At 40.6% G+C, this 27,809-nt stretch overlaps 1 protein-coding gene and 1 pseudogene across 3 annotated transcripts in view; both read right to left on the bottom strand.

Annotated features, from left to right (window-relative positions):
* Positions 1–27,809, bottom strand: part of COL8A1 (collagen type VIII alpha 1 chain) — a 497,220-nt gene that overhangs the window by 409,581 nt on the left and 59,830 nt on the right. The gene's annotated exons all lie outside the window — the stretch shown is intronic.
* On the bottom strand, positions 467–27,721 carry LOC141578600 (mitochondrial fission regulator 1-like pseudogene; annotated as a pseudogene).

Genomic DNA, 27,809 nt, shown 5'->3' with positions numbered 1-27,809 from the left:
CTTTGATTTGCCATTTACTTTTGCTGGAAATTTGGAAATTTGATTTATCTCTGAGTTTTCATGTAAGAAAAATGGGCTAAGTAACTACTCCACTGGATGTAGTAATAAATAAATAAAATTATGTATACAAAAATAAGCATAACAGTTCCTCAGTAAGTGTTGTCTCTTTTCTTATAATCCAAGAACACCATCTAAGCTCCACATCCAAATTCAAACTGCTTTCTAAATTCACTGAAAGTTCTTCCCTTCTGGCTCCCTCTATGTACCCCTTTCCTCCTTCGTCCAGTCTCTACACCATAGTCAGAGAAATCTTAAAAACAAAAATAAAAATAAATGAATCAAGTTTTCTTAAAAAAAAAAAAAAAAAAAAACACCTCTCTAAATTGTTCTTTTAATGTCAGGTAGTGGCTCAACCCAAAAAGGGACCTAAGGGCACCTGAGCCATGCATGGTGTGGTAGGTGCAAACCTTGGCCCCACACATAGGAGCAGCCAAGGGCCTGGAAGAAGTATGCTACTTACTCTCTTTCCGCTCCGCATTCCTCTTTCCTACTGGGCTTAAACTCAAGTCCATATAAGAGAAAGAGTTTTCAATCAGTGGAACCAGGGCCTTGGAGGGTAGATTTGCTTGTACTGTATTATAAAATATATTTAAGAAAAAATCAGCCCAGGCCTCCCAGCAGCAGCCCAAGTGTCAGCATGACCGATAGATGTAGGTGTTGGACAGAGAAGGCGGGGAGAAGGCGGTTGCTGGGGACCGGTGTCAGTTCACGATAGAGCAGTGAAAGATTTTCCCTGTCCTGTGAACACCTACATAGACATTATAGTTCCCTCCTCTCAGCCCTGCTCTGTTGCAAGGAAGTGGCTGAGAGTGAGTGACAGCTGGGCACAAAGTGTCGGGGGAGACCAATCATGGGGTCTAATGCAGTGAAGTCAGTCATTCATTTAGGACCTACTTTCATACAGGGGCGAGGAATACCCAGCAACTTCTGTCTAACCATTTCAAAGGGGACATTCTAATCTACACGATTACCCGTAAGGTGTCTCAGCTCAAAACAGCCCTTAGTTTCTGCTACGGTTTGAAATATAGCAAACCTATAATCCAGCTCTTCTTGTTAAGTCCAAGCTCTAGCTTTCGGCAAGACTGTTGCAGAAGATTTCGAACCGAGAGGCAGAAACATCTGTGGTGCGGAAGGCAGCTACTGAAGGAATTCCAGGAGCATAAGACTGAGCTTGCAGAGCTGTGTGCTATCAGTTTAATTTTCTATGGATAACTTCTTTCTTCAGAGCTAACTTCCTCTTTAGGACCTTAGAGATTTGGCCGGCAGGGTCTTCCTTCTATAAACTCCGGTTCGGATCTTGGCTCTGCTGCTTCTGGTGAAAGTCCTTCAGGATACCCATCATATCTACAAAGCTGCTGGCCTGGGACAGAGATGAAGACATCCTATTCAGATGAGCAGCGCGTAGCTCTGTGTTCTGGTTTGCAACATCAGGGCTGGCAGAACAAAGCAGAGGGAGGAACCTCTTCCTGGGTATCCTGGGTGATGTCACTAATGACGAGAGATGTCTTAGAGCAGAATGAGGATCCAAAAAAAGGTAAGGAAAAAGAGGCATTTGAACTTCCTGGAAATAAGAAATCTGGCGTTAGTGAATCCGGAACTGCACGGCTGCCACTATTTTCTCAACGTAGCTGCGCGCGCAGCTGCCTCAGCGTATCCTACGTATCCTGCGTCTCCCCTGCGTAGTCTGCGTCTCCCCTGCGGAGCGGCTTAGGGCTGGCGGCCAGTTTCCTCAGGCCGGGGGCCCTCTTCTGGGACCCATGCAGGTTGGGCATTGAGGCCTCGCGCTGCACTCCAGTTAAGGGGCTGGCTTCCAGGTGCCTCAGCGGGCGAGTCCGCTTCTGACCTGGTCCTAGAACATAAGGCTCCTCTTCATCTGCAGCGACCCGGGCAACGTCGGCCAGAGCTGGGACGAGGCACAGTTCTCAGACACAGGTCACAGGCAGGTCTCAAAGGACGCCTGGGGACACAGCTTCAGCCGCAGGTTGGTACCGGTTCTTCTCACCACCCTTGGAGCAGCCCCCTGCGGCTTATTTTGCCCGATTGGGATGGTCGCACGGGCTTCTATGCCCCCTATTTCAACCGGTGCCTGCTCTTGAAGGACGAGGCAGCCTCAGGGTAGCTCCAGGGGCTCGGGGAAGCAGGAGGCGTGACTCCTTCGTATCAGGCCACCTTCAGGGACACCAGACGTCTCTTCTTCAGACTCCAGCCCGGCCGGACTCACTCCCCTCACCGCCCCTCCTACCCGAGCTGGCCGCCCAGCCTCAGCTGCCCTGACTTACGCTCCAGATTTTCTTGTTTACAACTCTTCAGTGGTTCCAGTTGCCTTAAAAATGAATCTACTCTTGCTCCAGTCTCCACGCAGCAGATGGGGGTGAACTTTGGAAAGGTAAGTCAGATCATGCCATTCACCTGCTTAACACCTCAGCTATTGCACCCAGTAGCTCCCCATAGCACTTGGAACCGACCTAAACTTCTTTTCTGGCTTCCATGCCTCATATGATTCTTACTGTGCCTACCTCCTGGTTTTGCCCCCCTCCCCCTTGGCTTTTATTCCCCAGCCACACTGGCCTTCTCCTTAGGGAAAACCTCGTGCTGCTCCCCACTTTCAGGCCTTTGTGGTTCCTGTGCCTGGAATGCTTTTTCTCCAGGACCCTGAATGGCTGGGCCCTTCACCATTTAAATCTCAATTTACGTAGCACTTCCACAGAGAGGTAGGTCTTTCCTAACCATCTAATCTGAAGCCACTCATATTCATGTATCTCTAATCTAATTCTCTTTCATTGCACAGTAGCATTTATATATTCCCTACTTCCTCATACATTTCATTCATTCATACTCGGCCTCAGCACCTAACCCTTCCTCTCTCCCCACTCCTCCTTGAGAGCAGGGAACTTGTTTTGTTCATTGTAACATCTGCTGCAAGGCATATGGTAGGTGTTCCATAAATATTTGCTGGATGCCTTGCACATACTTTTTGTACTTTTGATTCACAGAATTTAACAGTGCAAAAGAGACAGCATTTGACACCATTAAAAAAAAACCCCTCAGACGTTGTAAATTTTATGGGCATTTTTAAAAGCTTTGATGGTTCTAATTAAAATACATTGTTTCCATTTTGAGGGAAAAAACACAGCAAACAAAATCACAACAATGTAAAATTTTTTCTGGAGTGTGATGAGAGCTCCCATGTCAAATCAGGTACTTTTAAAACTGTACCACCACTCAACAGGCTCCTTGCTCTGAACTGAAGAATGTACACCTCCCACCGATATTTTTATTGCTGTTGAACATGTGATTTATTTACTGGATAAGGAACACATTTAGTGAAAGACTCCCCTTTCAGCACTGACTGTGTTGAAAACAGGGTTTCATTTTTTGTGGCTAGTTTAATATAAACCTCTGGAATGAGGAGATATCTTAATTGCGCCACTGAGTGGATGAGAGTTAAAGCTGTTTCTCTTGGTGTCATTGACTCTGGAATTGCAGGAACCTTAGTGGTTGGATCTCAATGGCCAGCTATGATCACAGGATTCTACAGTAGTGAGATCTATTTCTCTAAAATTCATGAGAAAAATCTAAATTGCTATTTATAGATGGGCCACATGATTTCAGAAATGATAATAACATTCAGACACTTGGGCACACGTTTTGACATGTGTTTCCACATAGCCTATCCCCACCAGTTTTGAATTTCCCCCACAGAGCAGGCAGGCCACATTCTTATGGTTCTTGAAGGGAAAGAAGTACACGTTTATTAAACATGTACTCCTTTGGGCCAGTCTACTTGCTAACTGTATTGTCTGTATAGTCTCATTTAGTCCTTACGACTGTGCAGCAAATGAGTCAAGGCCGTGAGAAGACTGACGCTGTTCTCTCACACAATATTGAGGAAGATCAGTGAAGCAGGAATCAGCAAAACAAAGGGACTGCCTGTTCTTATCTCACTGACATTTTCCCAGTGTGTAGTTTCAAGTTTCTCAAGGGACACTGTATTTTACTGATTCATGGCAATTGTCTGGAGCATGGAAAATGTTCACTGATTTAAAAGTGTTGTTAAATTTGGCACAAGATTTCATAGGAACTGTACATTTAAGTTGTTTAGAAATGCCAGCACTTTAGAAAAAGACAGTTAGGTGAGGTACCTTGAGGTTCCTGGAAGCTATTCTTACAGTCTCATGGAGTAGTACATCTGATTTGGTTTCATTAGTAATGTTTGGAGAGCTGGAGGAATGGGTGGGAGGGTCATTTCCCTTTCTCCACCCATCTGAAGGAACTCCTTTTTCCTCCAGCTGATTTTTACAAAAATTTAGGGTTGTACCGTCTCAGATAAAACTAGGATTGGGAAATTCCATGCCTACTGAATCAGGGTCAATTCTGAATTAACAACTAAATCCTAATCAATTAGGAGAGAGGGAAAAAAAATCTCCTAAAGTTGTCCTTAGCCACCATTGAAGATCTGGATTGTGGACTGGCCTTCTTTTAAATACATTACAGTCAGACATTCATTTTCCTTTATTTATAAAACCTACATTACGGTCACACAGTTCAAAAGTATACATGATCTGGTAGAAGAAAGGACTGAAAAGATCTAAAGATCTAAAGTATGTCTGAAATTCCTACTGGTTTGGAATAAGGAAGGAGGAAGTGATACTTATTGAGGACGTCTTACATGGAAGGCTCTGTGCTAAGTATATTTTATATATATATTAGATCATGTATTTTACATATGTATTAAATCCTTACCATGATTCTACAGTAAAGTAATTTTCTTATATTTAAGATCGTTTAATAAAATTTAAAAAAAATTAAAATAACTCATTACACACACACACACATTTTGAAGATAGTGTTTATCTTTTTCTCCCCTCTCTCTCCCCAGCACAAAAGCAGCTCATAATTGGTTTCTAGAAAATATTTGTTCAATTAAATGAAATGTCACTTCCTGTGCTTTTCCTCAGGGAAGGGTTTTTATCAGTCATTTTGTCCTTTGACGTAACTTTGAAGCTACTGAGGGCTGAACAGGCTTTGGAAATTTTTAACCCAACTAAGAAACTTGGATCGACTTGTCTCTGTCCTCTGGGGTCAGTGAGGAAGTCTGGATAAAGCAAGGTTGGAGGGAGATTGTGCAAGGGTTGGTAGGAAGGGAAAAATATTAGTTCTGGTGAAAATGACTTTTGTTCCTTCTGGGTTGTAAACATAAAGAAATGAAAAATCCAAGAGACTGTAAACTTGATAGTCTTCTGTGGAGTGTCTGAAATCTGACAGAATATGCTCTGAACTGAGAACACCAGCAAGACTGGGCTTTATACCAGGGAAGGAAGGGTAATAGTAGTGGGAAAGCTCCCAGAGAAATGCAGTCTTACTTTCTGTGCATCTCAGGCCCTGGCTTATTAGATTTTCCAGTTGTTGATTGGACGCTTTTCCATGATGCTCAATTCCTTATGGTCCCTGACACTCATGGCTTTGGTGTGCTGCATAGAGGACCCCGGGATGACTCATTGCCAGCTTTGATCAATCCATGGAGTTGATTGATTGATTGATTGATTGAGCGAGCATCCAGTCATGCTAGGAACCATCACTATCAAACACAATGTGCATGTGCAGTATTGTGCAAAGCAAATTGAACAGACTCCTTTCCTCACCTCCAGGAGCTCACAATAAAAACCAGACAATAGATGTGGTGAACACAATGAGGCAAACAGACACAGCTGTATAAACAGAAGTACAACAAATTAGAGAATTTCAGTATGAACTGTGAGTACAAGTGCTGCTTATGTGCTGGAAATGAGGGGAAATTCTGCAAGTTGCAGAGAACTTGCTGGAGTCTGTGTGAGGGTAAGGAGGGAGAGGGTGATGGTAGTGGTGCAATCATCCTGCTTATTTCAGTTAGAAGGGAAACAAGTGTTTCTTTGGAGTTGGGGGAAAGTTGGCTTTTTTTTCTTCACAAGTATTTACTCTGGAGGCACATGTATTGCTACTGAGGTCTAATTTCTTCTAAGAAATTTAGTTGTAACCGTCAAAAGAATTAAAATAAAAAGTATTAAGCAGGGCATAGCCTGCCAGAGATTTCATAAGCCTTCTTTCCACTGGAAATGAGGCTAGAAAGAAAATAAAAACCAGAATGTATTATAACTGTACATTCCACTTACAACCAACTAACATATGCCAATTGATTTTCCAAGGAAATTATTACTTTGGGTGAGTTTTTTTTTTTAATAAAGGGCAACATTTTTGCCATTGTCTAGTATTTGGTGTCTTTGACATCTGAACATTGTCAAGGATTAATCTTGACTTACAGAGTTCAGCTGAAAGCAAATTCCAGGCAGGTTTCTACCTCAACCACCCTAGGCTGATAGGTATCTCTCTTCCCTTAAATATATCCAGATAGAGTATTGAAAAACTTCCCCAGGAATCATTTCCAGGGTTTATAAAACCCTCACTGCGAATAAGATCTTTCCATCTGACTTAAATTCCTTTGGTTGTAATTTAAATTCATTTCCTCTTCTTTCCTCATTAGTGAGGAGTGTACTACCCCCAATATCTATTCTGAATACAGCTGTTAAACACACCTCAGGCTTCTTTCTTTCCTGGACACAAAGCACTTCTATTTCAGATGTCATCTATTTATACTTTTCTTTTTTAAAAACTCTGACTTCTGGTCTTTTCTCAAGAGAAGATAATCTTCTAAAATCCCTTAAAATTGTGAATTTCCATAATTGATTTCACAAGGTTCATTCTATAAACATTGACATTTCAAGATATCCCATTTCTCTAGTTCCAATCAAATCTTATTTATTAGATCCTAAAAATCTAAAAGGAAATTGGAATTTATATTTTATACTTTCTTGGAATGGGTGAGATGATAGTCTCAATCTGTTAATAGCCTGTTAATCCAGAGGCAGGAATTTACCTCTAGATGTCAAACTGGGGGAAATGTCTTATTTTTCACAACTATAAAGTGAGAAGAAGGACAAAAGAATTTTAAGGCTTTATGTACCTTTAATGTTCAACAATTCCATGTCTAAGTTCTCAGTAGTCCTTTGGCCAGAAAGAGCAGGTATTTTCCCTTAACTACCACTATTCTTATGCACAATGGTCAATGTGTGTCATCCTATCACCGATTTCTCAAACAAGAAACTGTAAATTCTATGAAACTTTTTTTTTAAGGTATAGCTTACATATTTTAATTTAAGTCCCCTTGGGTACCTATTTCTGGTTATATGACACATTCATGACAAAATGTATGGGTTTTTGTGTATGCTAAATCATTTTTCAGTTTATTAATTGCCTGAATGTTTTCTCAAAGCCACTCATATAATATATGAGTGTTTTCATTAAGTAGCTTTCAATCCACTGGAAAGGACTCTGTAATGCCATCTTCTTTATCCACATGGATATGTTTCCCATCTTTCATGCCCTGAGGTCTTTTTATGATGACACATAGGGTTCTCTTTAAAAGGCAATTCCTTTATTTCAAACACTAAAGTAGCATGGAATTTTTTAAAAATTTACATTATTGAAAGAATTTTCAAAAGTAGGGCATTGAAAAAAGTCCATGGCAGAAATATTTTGGGGGTGGATCTCTTTCTCCAAGTGGTTATATATTGAGTGATCAATTTTCACTTCATTTCCTTTTGAACTTCCACTGAACTTTGAATTAAGCATTCAACGGCACATCAGGGTTAGCCACAGCACCTCCCTCACTTAAGAAACCCAGCGCCTGCTGAAATATTCTCATGGATTTTATAAGAAAGGTGGATACTTTCTTCTGCCCTTTCATATTTTCATGCACTAGCCTGGTTTCCCCTTTCCTGACTTGAAAAATGTTCTTTGTCAAACCTCATGACTAATTAAACAAGGACAGTCTGAATTTCATCATACTCCAGATATCCAAATGGGATGAAAGTTGTATAAGCTTGAGCCATGCTGCTGCTTTACCAGGTTGTCACTAATTTATTTTCTCCCTCAAACAACAAATCTACTTGGAGTTTAAGCCATTTCCTTTGCCCACTGTGGGCATCACCAGGCCCCTCTCTCTTCCTTTCAGCCCTGTCCACCTAGGCTGCAGTGAGGCTCTCGTACCACCTGAGCACAAAGCAAGTGCTCTGGACTCAGTGGCTGGCTGACTGGACGGCTTAGCAATCAGCTGGTGTTTCTAGTGGTTCTCGGCATGTTTTTGCCATCTGGCACCATAGAACTCCCATTGCATGTCTGTGAATAACATTTGCACTTTTGGGCCAGTGGGCGTGCCTCCTGGCTTGGTGTGGGAATTGACTGTGAGCAGGGGATGGCGTGCCTATGCTCCCCTCTCTTTAGTGCTACCCCCTAATTCAGAATGGCTCTGAGAGTGCTCTCCGCCATGCCTTCCATCTTTTCTTCCCTTTCTTTTCATCTAGTTCCCCACTCTTCCCCTCCTGCCCCTTGCTTGCCTGTCTTTCTCTTCCCTTATTCCTCTCGTCACACTGAAACAAAGCAGTGAGGGAAAACTGGGGCTAAGAGCATCACCATGGAACTCTTTCCCCCTATTTGTTTTGGTTCTCTGAAATTCCTCACCATCCTTCTAAGGTCTTGACTTAAATAATCTGCCCCTCTCCCCAGTTTTCATTTTGAAAGCAAAGACTGCCTTTTCTTAGCTCATAGTCCAGTACTTAGTTCTGGGTTTTGAACATAGCCTGTTTTTTAATTTTCTTAATACACTAACCACTAAGGAGCTCATTCTGCAGTGATAAACCAATTCACATATGGCTCAGAGTGATAGAAAAGATTGTTTGAATTTAAGTTTTCTCTAGTAATTATGCCAAATTACGTGACAAATTTATACGAAAGGCTGATTTTTGGTGAATACAATTCCCTTGAAATTTCCTCCTGAAGATCTGCATATCATTATTATCCTTATGTGCTGATACCACCTTGAATTCCAGAAAGAAAAATTCAGGTTAGCTGAGGGACCATCTAGGAAATCCAGAGTAATACAGTATATGTGCATAGTAAAAAATTGGCATTAAGAACATGTTAAATGGAAGGTAAATAGGATTCTGGAACTTTTTGTTCCACATCTTGCCACTTATCTCCTTCCCTGAAAATTCTCCACCTGTCATGTAATATTAGAAAATCATATGATATACTCGTTCTGAGGCTGGGTCAGCCATGTACAAAAAGTTAACTTGCCTTTTTTGCTATAACCTTAGCACAGAGAGATTGGTACATACGGTATTGAGGAGAGAGCCAAGTGAGACGTTCTACAGCAAAGTAACAGATCCCATTGGATCTACTCTTGATAAGAATTGTCTACCCTCAGACTTTTGGTTCAGGAGATTCAAGATAGCTTTGGTCTTGGAGACCACTGCCGCAGAGATGGTCAAAAATAGGCCTGGATCTGAAAACCATAAGTGGTTATAATTCGAGCAATGTGGGCTCACAGATGTGTAAATAGGCAAATGAACACCAAAGGCAATGTAGCTAAAAGCAAATGTTAGAACTCTTAGAACCTAGTGAGATGGAAGAAGCCACCAGTCATCATTCTAAAGCCATTTAAATGACCCCCTTGCCATTAGGGTCGTTCACATCACTGGTACTGCACTTAGAGCGCTATTGACCTCTGAGGCTCCCTCTTTCCCCCCTCACTTCATCTATGCTAAACTACACACAGTAAAAGGAAGTGCCCACAACCTCTCGCCTGCCAGATTTGCCATATTCAGTGACTTCTAATTTGCAGGTTAACAGATCCTTCATAGCTCAGTCTGAATGTCATTTCATCCAGAAAGACTTGTTTCCTTGAGTTTCCCAAATGCCCTGTCCTGTCTTATCAGAGTGGTCACCCTGTATAAGAATTGCTTGTTGGCTTCTCTGCTTTTCCTGCATGGCCCCCCTCCCTCTGCACCAGACCTGAAGGTTGGGACATTGTCTTGCTCACTATTATATTCTGGGTGCCTGACACATTGTAAGGCTGTGATGAGGAGTTAGTGAAACCATTCATTCATTCAACAGTCATTTATTCCATGCCTATGTGGGCTAGGAACTCCTCTTGGTGTTTGAAGCATATTGGTGAATATACTCACAAATTTTTACAAAATTTATATCTGCTAAAATATATATAAACTATTCAGCACAGTTCCTGACTTATTATAAGAACTTAATAATGATAATACTAGCAATGATAAATAGCTAACATTGAGTGAATGCTTACAGTGGGCTGCATATTTACAGTTTTTTCATGCAGTATCTCATTGTAATCCTTACAATAAATCTCTGAGTTAGTTCTATTATTTTTCCTACTTATAGGTGTGGAAAGTAAGACAGAGAAATATTAAGCAACTTGCCCACACAGTTACCAAGTTATGAACCCAGAATTCAAACCTGGATGGACTTTTGAATCTGGACTCTTAACTTTTTTTTAAAACATTTTTTAAGATTGAAGTATAGTTGATTTATAATGTATTAATTTCTGGTGTACAGCATAGTGATTCAGTTATTTATATATATATATATATATATATTTTTTTTTTTTCCATTACAGTTTACTACAAACTGTTGAATATAGTTCCCTATGCTATAGGGACCTTGTAGGTAGGACATTGTTGTTTGGATTCTTAACTTTTTAATTGTGTTTATTTAATACTTCATATTTTGTCATTGTGATCATTTTTGCTATTGTCGTGGTGCACTTAATAAATACATGCTAAAGGAAAAGAAGCTAGGATAAGAAATCTTTTCCTAAGACATGCCCATGTCACTTCATGCTTATGTGGAAGCTGAAGCATTCTGGTACAAGTAAGTATGCAGTTGATTTTTTTAAACTAATTTTGGCTCGTAGAGTTTCATCTTTCATCACATGAATTCAATAAAACTTTTCTTACCCCAGAAAAAAAGATTCACTTCTAAGAGCAGACTTACTGCCAGAAATTGATGCTGCAGAAGTGAAGACCTAATTTAAAAACAGCTATCAGCCACCTGGGATGTCTCAAGTGGATTTTCTCTACATTTCAAAGAAAAGATTGTAGGATGGGACTAGAAGCAGCCTGTCTGCCATCCTTTCCTGCCCTCCCCAGTTAATTCTAGTTAGTTCAAAACATCAGTCAAACTAACGTTAAGTTTTTGTATTAGCTTTGTGGAGTCTCAGAAGTTAATCAAGAATGGTTAAAGAAACAAGACAATGTTCTCTTTTCCACCCCGCTGCCCAGTCAACTGAGTGTGAACTGAATACCTGCTCTGAATGCCTCCATCACACCGTTCTGCTCCACTGTGATTTGAAAGCCTAAAGCCGTGATACTTGTCTTCAAGGGGCCATAAATCTAATTGGGAAGATGAAATGTACATAAGAAACAATGGGGAGAACACTATACCAGTAATAAGTGTGTTCTCTGCTTGTGGACTAGCCTTGTGGGCTGTGGGAGTTCAGAAGAAAGGAATATTCATGAGGTCAGACAAGTGAGGGAAGATAGAACACTAGGTCTTGCAGAGTGAATAGGAGTTGCATAAATATAAAGGAGAGGGAGATCATTTTGCATAAGGGGAAGATTTGTCAGTGGAATAAACATTTGTGGGATCATAAATAGACTGGTCTTGCTAGAAGAGAAGAAACATTTTGGAGATTGAAGCAATATGTATCCATGTAGTGAAGGGTATCCTTGAATAATACATAGAGCAATAATCAAATATTTAGAGCTAGGTGAGCTTATAGAGAATATTTGTATTGGGCGATTCCATCCACAAAAAATGATCTATCCCAAATTTATCGCTGGTAATACTGGGCAAGCCAAGCTCTCTGAAAGACTGATATTAGTTAAAAAGTATCAGAGATGGTTATCTCTGGAGTAGAAGAGGTTTTAGGTTATAAACCTAATTGGGACTTGGCCCTCTTCTGATGTCAGCTCATCATTAAGTTGCATGACCTTGTGAAAGCCACTTGTTTTAGTTAGGACTCAGTTTTCACATCTGTAAATAATAGTTTGACCATATGATTTCCAATGATACTTTAAGCTGTAAGACTTGTGACTTTATGATTTAAAAAGAAATTTTTTTTATTATTGAAATATAGTCAGTTTACAATGTGTTAATTTCTGGTGTACAGCATAGTGATTCAGTTACACATTTATATGTGTGTGTGTGTGTGTGTGTGTGTGTGTGTGTGTATACACTTTTTCATTATAGGCTACTACAAGGTACTGAATATAGTTCCCTGTGTTATATGGTAAGACCTTGCTGTTTATCTATTTTATACATAGTAATTTTTGCATCCACATGATCTTTTATGATGGATAAACTAGGGTAGATTTTTCAGACTAAACTCAACTAACAGCCTGAATGTCTCTGAAATGGATTGTTTTAAGAGGTATGTCATGCCTTTGTGTGGCCATGAACAGTCCAGTCACGAGATCAAAGATTTTAAGGCTGAAATAAGCCTTGCCAGGGATAGGCTGAAATGGAAAATAGTGTTCAGTCAGTTCCTTCCCACCTTTATATAAGTGGAGTGATGGTAATGAATAATATATGCTATTTACTGAATGCTTGCTTTGTGCCAAGAACATTACATGATACATGTATCATTTATATAATAGCACTTCATGTAAATAGTATCTTCTGTTTATTATGCAAAACAGAGATTTGATGGCCTTCCCAGAGTTACCTGACTTACCAGTAGAATACTGAGATTCAGTTCCAGGGCTGTCCACACACAAATCTGTGCATTTTTTACTAGTAATCTTTCCTTGTTCAGTGAAGGATTCAGGGGCATACACTGGCATACATTACTAAAACCCAACATAGGTCCTGGTTCCATATATAGCTGGGAAAAGTTGGAGCGCATAGGAAAGTTGAAAGAATCAGGCCCCTTAGAAATAATTAGGATTTTGAATTCCCTATTATGTTTAGGCCAGAGAGTCAAATACCATGGATGGAATTTAAAAGGGACTGAACAATCTTATGACTAATAATAGCATTTGTAGTCATGAGGATTGAGACAAAAAAGAAGCAAACAATAAGCTTTAAGGTCAAACATTCAGCACCAAGGGGTTAGCAAAACACTCTTTTTCCTAAATTCAAATGTCATGCAAAGAAACGCTGAGCACTGACTGCATTGTGACTTGTGCCATTGAGAGGGCTTCTGGTGGGGGGAGGTGAGTCATCTGGTGTGACAGAAAGGCAACCTACTTACTACATTTTCTGTCTGGGTTTCTATTTTTTCCAGCATTGTTGACAAGATATGCTGATTGAAATGCTTATTATTTAATAAGCTTTCTTCTTGCGGCACATTTTAGAGCGTGCATATAAAAACTCCACTGTCAGTATTATTAAAAGGATCAATGCATTATTTTCATGGAGTTAATAAATTTGCATTTTGGTTCTAATGATTCTGATGGAATGTTTGTCTTAGAAGTAATTTTTTCTAGTGAAATTCCCTCGGTGCTTATTCAAGAGGCTGGTCTGATAGATAAACTTTCAACAGGCTAAAGGAATTCAGATGAACAGGGTGCTTCCCAACCAACACGAGAATCCTTATGCTCAGGGAAATATTTTGCATGTGTTCATGCACCAACCAGTTGTAGTTAATAAGTCTACTAAGAGAATTATTACCCTACTCTATACCAGGTTACTTCTGGCCCTATAGTTATCAACCTATGTATGCCAGGGTATGGTAAACTGACATCTGACACACTAGGTTTAATTCAGATGCCAAAGGGTATCACGGTGTAATAAGTTTGCTGATTGCAAATTCTTCCATGTTTAGATGAAAGAGGTTATACTAGTATAAAGTCTTCTTATTTTAATAAAGGCAATCTGAGAAGTGCCCTAGAGTGAATGCATTAGACTTTTTTAATTCTCTCTCATAGACTCCTTGAAATATGGAAATACAATAGACTATTCAGAGAAGCAGTCTCCAGGAGTCCACTAATCTTTGCAGATGATTCTAGAGAGTCAATATTTTAGGTCCCCACCCTAACCCTATTTTCAGCATTCCCATTTTCTAATGACTTAATCAAGTTACTCGTTTCAAGGAGCAAAGGATGACTGCAAAATCAGAATGCAAGCCTTTGTTCATTCTTTCATTTTCTCAGATCCTGAAAATTATTTTCTCTTTGCTAACTGTTTACATATCTCTGGTTCCAACAAATTTTTGCTTGCTTTGAGATAGATGAAGAAAAGGGTTGCATTGGAAAGCTGTCATTACATATGCCAAGGGCCAAAAGCATGAATAGCCTCTTGTATCTCAAGAAAACACGGAATCAAATAAAGAACAATTAACAGGACTCATTCTACCTCCTGGATTAGGATTATTCATAGGCAGCCAGTCTCAGAAAATGGCACTACCACCTACCCAATGGCTTAAGCCCAGTACTTCACAGTCATTCTTGATTCTCCTCTGTATCTTATTTCTTAGTATCTAAAACCATCGTAAGACTTGTCAGCTCTATCTTTAAAAGGATCACTGAAATATTCACCTCTCACTGTCTCCACTACTAGTCTAAGCCACCATCTCTCATTTGTTTGCTCTAACAATCTCTTAAATGTTCTCCCTGTGAGCACTCTTGAACTTTGTCTGTCTTGTTCTTTGCTGTACTCCCAGAGGCAAAAATCATGCTCAAGTATTTGTTGAATAAATGAATGAATGGATGGATGGTTGGAGACGTGGATGATGGATGGATGGATGGAAACAGATCCCTGGGACTATTGCTAGTAAACATAAAGGGAGCTGCATACAGGTGGCCATTAGGATGCAGAAGTGTATTTAAGTTGTAATAGCCCCAGAACAAAGGTCAGTTTCTCAGATAAATTCCATTTCATTGTTATGTCTGTGGAAATTTTAGGAATCACTAGGCACCTACATCAAGAGCTCCATGAGTCAGTCATCTGTTTCCTGAGAATCTGGAAAGTTTATGGGATTGAGTTTAGAAACTGCTTCCTTCTAGCCAGCTGGTCCTAAATGCTTTACTTTCCTGGTGAAGGGTGCCCTTGGGGGAAAAAGAATGTCATTTTACACTGAGGTGGGTCAAGCTTTAGGAAGTCCTTTAGGAAGCACTAAGTTGAAAACAGATGGTCTGAATACAAAAAAAGACAGAGCTACTTGCATTACAACCGCAATTGTGTGGTGGTGGTCTCTGGCTCACTAGCCGAAAATAGATGTGTTTTCAGACGTGTCCAGGGAGAGATATATGTCAGGGGCTCTCAGTTAAAATGTGAAAGTCTGAATTTGTCATCCAAATGTATTATGGTTAGACTCCCAGTTGGATGTGTTTTCCATTTGCCTCATTTTAAGTGTTAACCTGGAGATACATCCAGGCCATCCGTTTCTCCTCCCCCCTCATCAGAGCCACAAGCTCCCAGCATTCTTATTTTTATACAGGAAACCAAATTGAATAAAACAGCTTCTCTCCATAAGACAAATCCTCTAGTGGCCAGTCTGGGGCAAGTTGTCTCCTCCTGTGCAACTATACCCTTTGTCTTTCAATAGAACGCTGTTAACATTTGTTTTAATAGTATTTTCTTCACAAATCCTCTCCCAGAGCCTGTAATATGCTTAAACGGTAAGTCAAGCAATTACAGTGGCAACTTTATTCAAACACCACCAATGCTCCTCGAGGGAGGGATTAAATAGGGCTTCTGGGCAGTCGTCTGGCAAGGTGCTTAGCTCACGAGAAGTTGCCCAGTGCCTAGGATCAGCGACTGCAGGAATGCTTTGGAGAGAAGGCACTGAAGGTCTTAGGCAGGATGCAGGTAACTTTGCTGTAAGAGTTCCTAGCCTTATTCCATAGGAGCTTGTGGATTCTGTGTTAGGAGGTGCTAAACCAATTGCCATTTAACAAGCGTCAGCTTTACTGGTTTCTCTCTTCCTTAGTCTGTTTCTTGGGGGAGCATCTGGCATCTAGCAAGTTCCTGGGATAGCAAACAAAGAAGAAATAGGCGCTGTTCTAATTCCATCTTAAAAGCTTCAATAGGCTGTTCATGGAGTATGAGAAGACTTTGAGTGGTGGAAAGTGAACGGATCACTCTTGGTTGAGTTTGATGTACCTTGTGATATTCCTTCTGGCTCTCTCCTTACTGTCTGTGTCAACTTGGGCAAGTTACCTGAATTTCTCTGTTCCTCAGTTTCCTTATCTATAAAATGGGGACAATATGAAGAAGAAGTAACTTTCAAGGCTGTAATTGGAGTTAACTGAAATAACGTCTGCAAAGCGCATGGCAGAGACCTGGAACAAAACAAGGGCTCTATGAATGGTAGCTGCTATGATCAGAGTTTTTATTTCTATTTCCTCCCTTGTTCACATTGGACAAGTTGTCCTCAGTATCACTAGGACTTTTCTTTCTCAACGTTTGAGCCACAGAGGCATCCAAAATCTCCTTTTGGGGTGACCAATATTGGTGTCCCAGTTTGCATGGAAGGAGGGGTTTCTGGAGATGTTGAACGTTCAGGGTCAAAACCAGGAGAGACCTGGGCAAACTGAGTTGGGGAATCACTCTACCTTTGGAAAGAACCCAGTTCTGTGAGGTCTTCCTTAGACTAGGCAGTCCTTCAAAAAAAAACTCACTTCCGATGCTCTTTGAAATCCACCTTGTTTCTGGAAAATCTTGAAATCTTTTCCCTTACATCATCTCTGCAGACATGGGGCAAAAGGCAGTGCAGTGTTTCCCATGCCAAGGAGAGCTGTGTTCTCTAGGCATCTTCAGCTGCCTGGTTTTCAATTAAAGTCTTATAAATCATGGACCCGGATGTCCGGCAGGCTGGGAGGTGGACCACGGAAGGGAATCAGGATAAACTGAAATGACTTTTGCCATTGGCTGGGCCAGTACCTTGCCAAGCAGTTTTTCCCTCAATTTTAAACAGAGCAGTGTTACAAGAGAAGTGTACTCCATATGTTGGTCATGCCTTTACCCTCAATTCACAAAAATGACATCTTGTTAGAGAAGTAGAGTTTCCAGGAATAGTTTGGGATCTTTTTCCTCCAAGAAAGTACCAGTTGACTAGTCACAAATAACTTAGTTTTTCTTCATGGTTGGTGGTGGGGTTAACAAGATCTGATTTTGGTTTTGGCCCCAAATGGTCCTAAGTGCATCCTCTCCTAACCTTTTAAATTTTCTCATTCCAAAGTACAACTTTGTCCCTTTCCAAAGTATAGATTTTGTATTTTGTTCAATTCCAAATTTACATGAATTTAACAGAGGTCAACAAAAATCTGACAAGCTCAAGTATTTTTATTAGTGGAAAGAAAAGCTACTAACTGAGAATATTACTTCTATTTATTGATAGCATCAAAAAAAGTTTTTTTGAACCAGCCTCAGTTTGGAGACATAAATCATCATTAAGGAGATAGACGGGTAGAAAATATTATCCCTACTTTGCTGATTTTTTCCTTAAACACATTCTGTTAAAAAAGAACATGCTACTTAGCTTAGTCTTATAATTCTCTTTATCCCATATTCTCTCCCTCTACTTGAAATAAAATTCACCTGTTTTTTCATGACCCCATCAATTGCCTCTAACCTCTGATGTGGTTCAGTTTGTCAGTGGTCTAGAACCAGACAGGCCTGAAGTTCTCTGCCATTTATCAGTCAGGGGCGCCACCCCCACCTCCCCCAGGTATTAGGTCACCTCATTTGTTTGTCTGGTGAGAACTGGCTTCCTTCTCTGAGCCTGGAAGCCAGATTGGTTCAATACCAGAATAGGAACCTGGAACTGACATTGGTTTTGCAGATGTGCAAAAAAATCCCAGGAGTTTTGAAAAAAGAAAGAAAAGGGGGGAAGGGTTTTGAGAAGAGAAGAGAGAGGGTTTTCAGAAGGCTGAAAACAAAACAATTAATCATATGATGACTATTACACTTGTTGCTATTAAAGTGACTCACTTCCCCGCATTTTCAGACCATAATTCAATTCCATTTTTATGTAACTACTGAAGAACCATCACAGTTTTCTCTTTGCTTTCTCTCTTTTTGTTATTGTTGTTTTTCTCAAAGTCCGAAGGCTAAACCAATTGCTCTCAGTCCTAAACCAGAAAAGGCAGTGATTTCATATGTGAGATAATGAATTGAAAAAGCAATGCCTGATCACTGTAAAGATTTGCAATTGGAAAAAAATAAGTCCAGAAAAGAGTCTTATAATTTTCATAATAATTTGCCCAGGGCAGCCAGACTTTCTTGGGACCCTCCCCTTCATCATTTCTGGTTTGAGGACACATTTGGTACCCACATAGAGTTCCAAAAGGGTGAATTTCATCTCCTAGTTAAAGCTCTGGAGTGGGGCCAGAAATTACATAAGAAGATACAGTATTTTTTTCTACCTCACATTTGCCCAGTTCATTAAGAATTATGACGTAATAGCAGAAGTTTCCAGATTTTAACAGCACAGGCAGCATGGGCCCTGAATACATACAGCCCAGATGTTAACTTCACCACTTGCCATTTGTGAGATTGTGGGCTAGTTACTTACTGTCTCTAACTCTGTCATCTCACATATAAAACAGGAATAATAATAATAATGATAATAATACCCATGCCTGGTACAAATGTCATCATACCTGTGCAGGGCACAGACATTACTGTTGGAAGTCAATGGACTGACCACTCCTCCTGACAGTAACTGACCATGTGGATTAAACTCTTGAAAGGTCAGTGAAAACCTCTTCCTTTATACTTGCGTTTCCTCGGCTTCAGTTCATTTAGTGCTTTTTGGAATTTGTTTATGGGGCACAGAAAATGTAATTTAGTTTAACAACATCCCTTTTATTTGGACATAACTGGAGTCCTTAAAATAGGTATAATTTTGTTATTTTTCTGTATTAAATACTTCTATTGGTGCCTGGAGAATACATGGAGATAACAGAGCTGTTTTATTTTATGAACTGTGACTTTCCCCCTCATAACCTGGTCCTCCCCCATGCATGCCACTGTTCTTTGGGTGAGGTAAGGACAGAGAATATTTGGGGAGTAGCCCAACTGAAGTCTGGGAAGTATCCCAGTTTCATAGATGACAGTGCTTAGCTCTGGGATTCCTAGGTCATCTTTTTTCTTTTTTCTTTTTTTTCAGTTTAACAAATAACCCAGAATTTTCTGTCTGAATATAACCTTTTTAGTGAGTTAAATAGTCAAGCTCTCCTCACACATGAGAAGGGAGCTGGGTGTGTGATTAAAAGGGATGTATTTTCTTATGTACCACTGTTTTTCTTCAGTTGAATTTTGATATAAAAATTCTCTGTGTTTTAAGCTTTATTCTTGAAAATCTTTCAAAAAATATTACAACAAAAGACTCATCTTCTGGGCATAATTAATTATTAACCACCACCAATACCTCTGTTTCTATTCAGTACATTCACAGAATTCACACAGGTCAAAAAGATGGCTGCAAGGTCAGATTCAATATGGAAAGACACACGAGCATTCTGTGGGTTCTGGGTTTTGACTAAATTCTTCATATACACTTGTTTTAATTGCTTTACCACTTTCTGTTAAAAATGGAAATAGATTAACTCCAGAAATTGAGGCTTCTTTAAAAAAATGATTCTGAAAAATTGATTTGTTTCAGTTCAGTTCAATAAATATTTAATGAGCACCTCCTATAAGCTCTAAAGTGCTAAGGCCTTAAAACTCAGCTATGTCCCTGACCTGATGAATATCATGAGCTGATATAGAGAAGAGATATTAAACAAGTCACTTACCACTATCATGAGGGTGTGGACAGGGGCTATGGGAGGATAGAGCATTGAATTAACCAGCATAGAGCTAGGTTTCAAACTTTCAGGTGCATAGGAATCTCCTGGGACTTTGTAACAATGCAGTTTTCTAGGCTCTAATCGTTATGATGCAGGTGGTCCACAGGGCACACTTTGAAAACACTCATGTAGTGGGTCAGGAAAGGCTGCCTTCAGAATTGAAGCTCAAACAAGGTTTTAAGGATGAGAGTTGCCTTTCTAGCTGATGGTTGGATGAAGAGCTGTCCAGGCAGACAAAAGCAGAAAAGAAATGTGTTAGGGATGGAGCAAAGGGAACATAAAATGAGGCGCCACGTTCCTCTGGGGGCCCTAAACCTGGTGGGTGAAAGGAAAGATTCCTAGTTCCCTCACTCCCATGTGTTGGTCAGACGAAAGTAACGTTTCCTTGGGGTTGCATTCTCAGGTGAGCATATGGAAAGCAAGACCCAGTTTACCAGGCAATACTTCCTAATACCAATAGAGGGGAAAAAAAAAAACAGAGAGAAAGGAAAGGAAAGTATGCACCCCGGGTCTGATTTCACCCTCAGACTGTTCTCACTACTGAAAACGGAGTGGTTGGAAAATGTCTTCCTAAGCAGAATTTGGTGGTATAATTAGAAAATTATCTCTTCCTAGAACATTCTGTGAAATTCTGCCGTGAGGTGTCAACAGGTCTTTGTGCTGCTCTCTCCAGCAGAGATCGACTGACATGTAAAACACCACGGAGTTCCAAAAAAGCCACTGTAAAATCTCAAGTATGTGGAAGGAGTGTGGTGTGCTTGCCAGTATGGTTTTTCCAAAAAAGAAAAATTCTACAGAGATCAAAGATGGGCGGAGGAAGTAGGCTCTAGCTTCAGGCGGAAGGTTTTATCATCAGAATAATTCAAGCTGGTGATTTTCTGGTGAGACAAGTCAACGGGCCAAGTGAGAGGAGCGAATGTCTGAACTTTGGACGGGAGGCTGAGGAACGGAGACGCGGCGATGAAGGAGAAATGAGGAATTAGGGACAGCCACTCCTCCCGAGTTATGTTCCCGACCACAGACTGTCTGTCTTGAGGCCTCTGGCATCCTTTTAGTTTCCAGTTCTGGGACGGAACTTGCTCAGTGCTGCGTCAGATTCCTGCTCACCACACATCGCCAGCAGCCTTGTCTTTGAGAAAGGTTGGGAGGATGTAAGGGCGGCAAATAACACTCCAGAGTTTTCCCTTAACATTTTTTTTTCTTAAAGGGAAAGGAAGTCAGGATAACCCAAGGAGAAAAGAAGTCGGAAATGGTGAAGGATGAGGTGAGGTGGATGCTGGGGTTCATAGATTAGAGAGCAGCTCTGGAGTGAGAACCTTAGTGTTCAAATCCTGCCGGCACCACTTACTGGCTCTGTGGTTTGGGGAGATCACCTAACCTGTGATCTGTGCCTCAGTTTCCACATCTGCAAAACAGGCAGCAGTATCTACCTCAGGGTTGTTGGGAGGATTAAATAAATGAAATGTAAAGCTCTTGAAGCAGTATCTGCACTTAGGAAGGGCTTAGTAAATGTTAACTATTATTTTATTAAACATGTGTACATGAATGTAGGCTCTCAGGCTTTTAATTTAATTACTTGGGTGTTTTTATTTATTTTTTATTTTTCTTACTTGATGGCATTTTCTCCAGTTTCTCTTTGGGAATAATACCCCAAGTTAGGTAGGATCTGGGCAGAATCGTGTAGATCCTCTGACTTTCCTACACCCCTGCCTAATGCATAAGGTCCAAAATAAAACAGAAGCAAGGGATGCTCAGTGACCTCAACCTGAACACACTTGCCAGGCTTTCAGGGAGGTGGGTATGCACTTGCCATCCCTGAAGAATGACAGGTTATAAGCTGACATAAGGAGGATAATGTTCAGCTTGCTGAAGTTTCGAAGCACTTCAGTTTCACTACTAATATAAAGTGAAAGATGCTCTTCAATTGGATGTGGAATTGAACTAATGACTTGTGCCATCTCCAGCCTTAAGGACCTGGTTATTGTCCTCAGGCCAGCACAGCTCTACCCCTCAGTGTCAGCAGTGGTGTGAGCAGCAAGGTTAATTTTGTGTGTGTGTGTGTGTGTGTGTGTGTGTGTGTGTGTGTGTGTGTGTGTTTGTGTAATTTTGTGACTGATCATTTCCCTTTTCAGTTGTCTGATAGAAAGATCTGGGCCCCATCCATGGCCTGCCTCTAGTAACTGTTTAGCCTGTCACAGTGCATCTTTGATGTACACCCTTTATACTCTATTTCACTTGTTTACCTTTAGTTCCTCTGTAAGTCATCTTTTTTACTTGTTTTTAATCTATCTTGTCTTACTGCATTATCTGCATCATTGTAAGCTGACCCAAATCCTTTTGGAAAAAGGAAAGCTAAACATTTAAAAAACACATTATGTAAATAAATCCAAGGCATTGATCATTCAACAAGATTGGTGCAAATCCTGGCAGCTCCCTTCTGTAAATTTACCTCTCTTCCTTGATACTTCATATGAGAATATCCTTTTGCAGTGATCCCACGAAAACACAGTATTATTGTGTTTATTATAAATAGTATTATGTGAATATATATATATATATATATATATATATATATATATATATATATATATACAGTATTATAAACAGTGAAGTTTATATACCTTTCTTAAGTAGTTACTAAACCTGCCATTGCAGAGGTGTAAAGGTTGGGTCTGAATTAATTATTTAGAAATGACATGAAAATATGCACATTAAGGTGACTGAATTGAGATAATTTGTGTTCTATAGAAAAGGCAGCCAACAAACTCCAGATTTACCAGTTGCAACCAGCCAAAGAGTTGGAACTGTGTATCATGGACAAATATAAAGGACATTTGGTAAGAGCTAAAGGCCATCAGTCTGAAAATGTGTTTAGAGTTTTGGAGTTCTAACCCTAGAATTCTGACACTGGAATTCCACCAGGGTTTGGCAGTTTTTCTCCAGTTTTCCTTGGAGGAGTGACCATATCAGGTATGATTGAGCACCTTGTGTTTTAGAAAATGACTCTCAACTTCTACCTCTCCTTTGCTGGATTCTAGGTAAGGAAAAAAAAAAAAAAGAGAGAGAGAGAAACAAAACCACCCTGCAAACCAAGCTGGTTTTTCACTGAGAAAATTTCCCCTGCTCTTTCAAATAAGATCATGTTAGGAAAATGGAAGACCTGAACTGAAAATTAACATCTTTTCTGACTGTCAAGAGTTCACACTCTTAGTATTTTTCCAGGACTGAGGAGGGCAGGTGCAAACACAAACCTGTGTGGTATTTGAGGGGTGGGATTGGTTGGACAAGACTACGTTGCCTTTTTGCTTTTCTGTAATGTGTACGTAGACTACGTATTTTTCCTGACCTAGCAGTAATTTATTTACCTGTCACTCAGGTCACTGTAGTTGTGATTAAGGGCCATACAAGTTGGACTTTTTCCTAAAATGCCTAAGATATTTATGAAAACATAGAAGAGAAAGAGATACAAAATATAATGTGTGCTGACAAAAAATATAGTGACATTTTAAAACAAGTACTATTAATTGTAGAAGATGTTAAAATTGGGTGAATTGAATAAGTAAATATTCATCTTTTACTTTGTTCGTTATGACCCCAAAAGGGTCACACCTGGGGGCAGGAGTTTATTCCCCCAAATCAAAACAAACTTTTCCTGCTTCTTAAAAAAAAAGTGAGATTTGACTTCTTCCAATTTTTGGAACATAAACCTTGTTCTTTATTTGCAGACTCTTATGTAAATCAAGTGTTTTGCCTTGTATTACAGTTTTCTCAACCACTACGGTGATAGATATCTCTCTTGGGGCTTTTATAAAAAGGCCATCATATGAGCTTTTCCCAGCATGCAAATAATTCAAGTACAAAGAAAGGGAGGGAAATAAATAAAATAAAGCAATGTGCAGCCCTTTCTTCTGAACTTTCTTACTGTCCTTAAATTAAGGGGAAGGCAGCATGCAAATTGGAGTAGAGAAAGAATACAAGAAACCCTCCTTTTATTACTGGGAAGAGTTCCCAATGGCATAAATCAGTAGTCAGGAGCTCAGAACATAGATTACCTATAGAAATGATGGAGATCGGGCTCCGGGCTGGTCCTCTGAGACCCACTTAATTCATAACAGAGGCTCCATAAATTTGTTAAATGAATAAGTATGCTCTCACAGTGAGTCAGTACAAGAACTCCCTCGGGATTCTAACGGGAAACCAGGTTTTGGAATCAAATAACTCTACCATTAGCTTGTTTTGTGGGGGCCAGAGGCAGAGTAATATGTGGATAAAGTTGTCATCTGTTCAGGCCTGCCTGTCACATCTGAAAGATGGCATCCCTCCTGCATGCCTGGCTAGGCAACTCTCCCACCTTCCAGTGTCTTCTTTCCCCGACTCCCAGATGCCTAATACCTCCGTGCTGTCCTAAGCTGCCTCCTGAGTACCTTGCCTTGGACTTGAACTCTTTTAATAGGATCCATGTTCAGTTCCCTGGCTCAGTTTTTCTTCTTTCAATTAAAACTCTTGCTCTATGGGTGTAGGGACCTTCCAGCTGGCTGAGAGGAGGAAAGCCCTTTCACACTCCTAGCAGTGTGTGGATGCACATTACAAGATTCAAATGGGGAGTGCAGAAGTGTAATAACAGGAAGGGAAATGACCCAGGTTGTTCACAATCTGGAGGGCTCAGCGAGAGAGCCAAAGAGATATGACTGGCGGGAGGGAGGGAGGAAGTGAGTGCTGAAGCAGGCCAGAGCTGCCCAGAAGCTGAGCCCAAGATTGCTCTCAGAAGCAGGGGCGGCTGTTATTAACTACTATCTGCATTTTCCTCCTTTTTAATATAAAATATATAAGCCTTGTCCTTTGACAAGTTTTCAATTCTTTAAGTGTAGGAATACCCTATATCTAGTCACTTCTTAACCTTTCCCTTCAGTGTTAAGGCTCTCTCTAGATTGTCTTTGAGCTAAACTGGGTTTTGGTTGTTTGGTGAGATTCATGTGTTTGACTCAACGATCTCTTAAAAAATGAAAGAGAAAAGCCACCATGCTTCAAGTATAATGTTTATTACATGATTACTTATACATGTGTCACTACATTTTTACGTAATTATTTATGTAGTCATTTTACATAATTATGTAAAACAGATGACTTCTTAGCTAATATTGTAAGTTCTAACTGTGAAAGTTCTAAAACTCTGGCATATTGTAGGAGTTATGCTATGAATTTAATTATGTTTCTTTGTATTCAGAGATGGTGTTGAAAAGATTTAATGGTGATAGCTTTCTATTTGAAGTTTTGGCATCTGGGTGTTTAATTTTTAAGAGAATTCTAGAGGAAAATTGACTTGATTATAATAAAATTTTTGTGGAGGATTTCTTTACAGGTTTTAAATAATTTGAGAAACCCAAGATGTCTGGGAATGAAGGTTGAGAATCACCGATAAGTAATATCAACCAAGTGATCACAAAAGGGAATTTCAGTCCTTTCCATGTTGCCCTTGACTCTGCACTATGCAGGCAAGGAAATCTGCAAGGCCCGCTTCCAGTATTGCAGTTGACAGCCTAGGCACCTGCTACAAAGTTACTATTATGTTCTACTACTAACTCCTATATTTCTGACTTACACATCTCTAAAAAAAAGTTGACATAGCTGGGTACCTCTGATTCATTGTCTGCAAAGTGCAATACAGTCCATGAGATAATTGAAATGGAATGAAGCGAAATGATGCTTCTTCTCCCAGTTAGGACTACCCCTAGTGCCCCAGCCAAAGATGTCTGCATAAATTTTTCTTGCCTCAGCCTTTGACATCTTTCTTGAGAAGTGAGAATGTAGAGGTTAAAAGCATGACCTCTGTGGAGCCAGCTTGCCTGGGCTGTTACCCAGGTTTTGCTGTTTACCATCTGTGTGATCTCTCTGTCTCAGTTTTGTCATGTGCAAATGGAAAATTGTACAAATCTCATAACTCATGATACGTAAGTGAATGAATACAGGCATCTGTCTTTGCCTCTTTAAAGTCTAATCTAAACTAATCTAATCTAGTCTAAACATAGCAGCCAAAGTGATTTGTTTAAAACATGAGTCAGATTCTATCACTCTTCTACTCAACACTTTCATAGAATCCCCATCTCTGTTACTGTGAAAAACAAGGGTCCTGATGGTGGTTTACAAGGATCTGCATGGAGCCCTCTGGCTTTAGCTTCTACCATTCTTTCTCTTGCTTACTAAACTCTGGTCCCACTGGCTTTCTTGCTGTTCTTGAAACAAACCAAAGATACTCCCTGTTTAGGACATTTGCACCTGCTGTTCCCTTTGCTTGAAACGCTCTTCCCTAGAAATCTTCACAGCTCACTCGTTTGTTTCCTTTGGGTCTTTGCTTGAATGTGACCTTTACACTGGGACCTTCCTTGACCACATCTATAAAAAAGTAACTCCAGGTTCTAATTCAAGATGGTGCTATAGAAAGACCCTGAACTTACCTCCTCCTAAGACATACTGAGTCTACAACTACATATAGAACAGTTTCCTCTGAAAAAAATCTAAAGACTTGCTGAGTGACAACTACATGTTGGGCAAATGAGAAGAAAACCACATCAAAGCAGATAGGAGAGATTGGGACCTACCTTTCCATAAACGCCAACCCTGGCACAGTGACCCACAGTTGGGAGGAAACTCAAAACCCAGAGCTTCTCCCTGAGGAGTGAAGGGTTCAGATCCCACGACAGGCACCCCAGTGTTTAAGACAGGTACTTGAGAGATGATCCCCCAAACCATCTAATTAAAAAAAAAAAAACAAAAAAAACAGGGCTTGCATCCTGAGACCCACAGGATGGTAGTAGTGATCTGTAAGATAGCTCTTAAAGGGCCAGTACACTCTGACTCACCTACCCCAGGGCCCAGCTCAGAAGTAGCTGATCATGCCCAGACTTAAAGTAAAGAAAACTCATCTGCTATATGAAAACTCACATTTCTAGGAGCCTGCTAAAACACTTTCTGTGGACAGAGATGGGCAGATGCCATTTTCACACTCTCCTTTTGCCATGCTCCAGAGCATCAGTATCTCCCAGAAGGGAGCCTTTACATATGTCTGGTGCCCCAATTCTTGTGCTGCAGCCCAAGGGGTTTCTCCTGATTTCTCAGCTCTGGAGGTCAGGAGAGCTTGTGTTCCTGGTCACATGGGATCATAATAATTGGTATTACCCAGAAAAGAGCTCATACCCCTATCTCGCACCCTGAGTTTTGTGACTGCTGCCAGTGACACCTTTACATCACCTGACTCTGGTGGCCAGTGGGTCCCACAGGATTGTAACCAGTGGAGAAAGAGATCTTAAATAGCTACCACTCTCAGGGCACAGCAAGAGGTACCACACGTAGGAACTCTTTCTGTGAAGGAGCTCTGTCAGCTAATTTTCACGACTGTGGCTAGAGATGCAGGCTTCTAGTTAAACATGCATCTAGGGGCTGACTGTAATGCTTTCCAGAGATCTTGGAGGATGGGTGCTATCGTCACTCTCACTGTTTGCTGTGCTCCAGAGTGCCAGTGTCCCCTGAAGGGGAGATTTACATGTGTCTGGCCCCTGATTTTTGCAGCTGACACCCAGGGGACACTCCTTGATCACCTGACTCTGGTAGTTGGGAGAACTCGAATTCCAGGGTCCCAAGGGATTGTGGCAATTGAAGGAACAATTCTTGGTGGGCTGGAACCCCCAAGGCACAGCTCAGACAGCAGACTGAGGCGCACTTTTCAATCTCTCTGTGAAAGATGCCACTTTTCTTGTCCTGGAGCTTCAGCCTGAGGGGCAGGCTTTGGGTTGGTCACATATTTAGTGGGCCTATGGAGCTGCTCTCAAGGAAGGAAGGTTGTGGATGCCATGTTGGCACTCTCCCCCTTCCTTGCTCCAGCTCACCGGTATCTCCCAGAAAGGAGCCTATACACTCACCTGGAGTGTGATTTTTGTGATTGCAGCCCAGGGGACACCTCCAGATCGCATGGCTCCAGTGGCCAGCAGGGCTTATGCTTGTGGCCTCTCAGGACAGTATATATTAGTATATTTTTAAAAGCAGCAGCCTGAGGGTCTG

The sequence above is a fragment of the Camelus bactrianus genome, chromosome 1 (assembly GCF_048773025.1).
Source record: "Camelus bactrianus isolate YW-2024 breed Bactrian camel chromosome 1, ASM4877302v1, whole genome shotgun sequence".
Taxonomy (NCBI): Eukaryota; Metazoa; Chordata; class Mammalia; order Artiodactyla; family Camelidae; genus Camelus; species Camelus bactrianus.
The sequence above is the reverse complement of the archived record's forward strand: the minus strand, read 5'-3'. Positions and strand labels throughout refer to the sequence as shown.